Consider the following 1,821-nt stretch of genomic DNA (forward strand, 5'->3'; position numbering starts at 1 on the left):
AAAACAAAACATTTGCGCAAGCTAAGGCTTGAACCCAAGACTTCTCAGACACTTCCCAGAACACTTAATCGCTGAAGCAGACATGCATTTGTGTCACTTTCTTGCACAACTAAATATTTATAAACAACCTCCTAACTGTTCCCATGCTCAAAACCTAATACTTCTAGGCCTAAATTTAGGGCGTTACAAGCATGGCTCAATTCATTGCCACTAAGTTCCATATCTACATGGCAAGAATTAGGAGAGAGATTTTTGGTTAAGTATTTTCCACCTAGCAAAAATGCTAAGTTGAGGAACGAGATCACAACCTTCCAACAATTGGATGATGAGTCTTTGTATGAGGCTTGGGAATGATTCAAGGAGTTACTGCATAAGTTTCCTCATCATGGGATTTCTCATTGTATCCAGTTGGAGACATTTTATAATGGTCTGAATGCACATACAAGATTGATGGTAGATGCTTTTGCGAATGGTGCAATTTTGTTTAGGTCTTATAATGAGGCTTATAAAATCATCGAGAGGATCGCAAGTAATAACTATAAACGGCCAACAAATAAAATAGCTTCAGAAAGACGTGTAGCCGGAGTTCATGTTGTTTTCCTTCACTTCGTTATCAGCTCAAGTATCGTCTATTTCCTCTATGTTAAAATAGTTTACTGCTAATAGTGCTAATAATTTTGTAGCTCAGCCATCAAGTCCGTATGAAATAGTTTCCTGTCTGTACTATGGGGAAGGTAATTCTTTTGAGAATTTTCCATCAAATCCTGAGTCAGAACTAATATCAAAATAGGAGTGGACAAGGACCCTAGTCCAACTTCTACAAACCTTTATGGCACAATCATCCTAACTTTTCTTGGAGTAACCAAGGAAATAGACTGAATAACAACTTATTGCAGCATAGACCCAACCAATCTCAAGGGTTTAATCATTAAGCTCCAAAACCACCTCAAGCTGAGGCATCAAATAGTTTGGAGAACTTGTTGAAAGCGTACATGGCAAATAATGTCGCATTGATCCAAAACCGAGCAGCAACACTGAAAAATTTGGAAAACCAAATGGGTTTGTTAGCTACAGAGCTTCACAATATACCGCAAGGAACCTTGCTGAGCGATACTGAGAATCCAAGAAATTTGGGTAAAGAACATATCAAGGCAGTGGCATTGCAAAGTGGTAAAATTTTGGAACCCCGATTGATTAATGTCAAAGATAAGCCCGTTGAGAAGAATCGACCAGCTGTTGAAATTCCTACACCAAAAGAATCAGAATCTGTAAAGACTGACAAGGTAAATCCTAACTTAGTGAATTCATATACTTTAACATCTTCATTGGATGCAGCAACACAAGCAGAAACAAAAGATACAATTTAAGAAGTTTTTGGATGTTAAAGTAGTTGCACATCAATATTCCATTGGTAGAGGCTTTAGAACAAATGCCAAATTATGTGAAGTTTATAAAGGATATACTATCCAAGAAGAAACGACTTAGTGAGTATGAGACTATTACCTTGAAAAAAAAGTGTAGTGCATTCCTACAGAACAAACTGTCACCGAAATTGAAAGACCCAGGAAGCTTTACTATACCCTGTAACATTGGTGAATCTTACTGTGGTAAAGCTTTGTGTGATTTAGGAGCAGGTATCAACTTGATGCCTAAGTCTATTTTTAAGATGTTAGGGATAGGTGAAGTAAGATCTACAACTATGATGCTTCAACTAGAGAATCAGTCTTTAGCATATCCCGAGGGAAAGATCGAGGATGTTTTGGTAATCGATAAATTTATTTTTTCTTACTGATTTCACTGTCTTAGATTTTGAAGCAGATA

General features: G+C 37.1%; 1 non-coding gene across 1 annotated transcript; it reads right to left on the minus strand.

Annotated features, from left to right (window-relative positions):
* Positions 1-285: 285 nt before the first annotated feature.
* Positions 286-392, minus strand: LOC128281030 (small nucleolar RNA R71). Its single transcript, XR_008271247.1, has one exon. It is a non-coding gene; the product is annotated as a small nucleolar RNA R71 (small nucleolar RNA).
* Positions 393-1,821: the final 1,429 nt, after the last annotated feature.

The sequence above is a fragment of the Gossypium arboreum genome, chromosome 9 (genome assembly GCF_025698485.1).
Source record: "Gossypium arboreum isolate Shixiya-1 chromosome 9, ASM2569848v2, whole genome shotgun sequence".
Classification (NCBI taxonomy): domain Eukaryota; kingdom Viridiplantae; phylum Streptophyta; class Magnoliopsida; order Malvales; family Malvaceae; genus Gossypium; species Gossypium arboreum.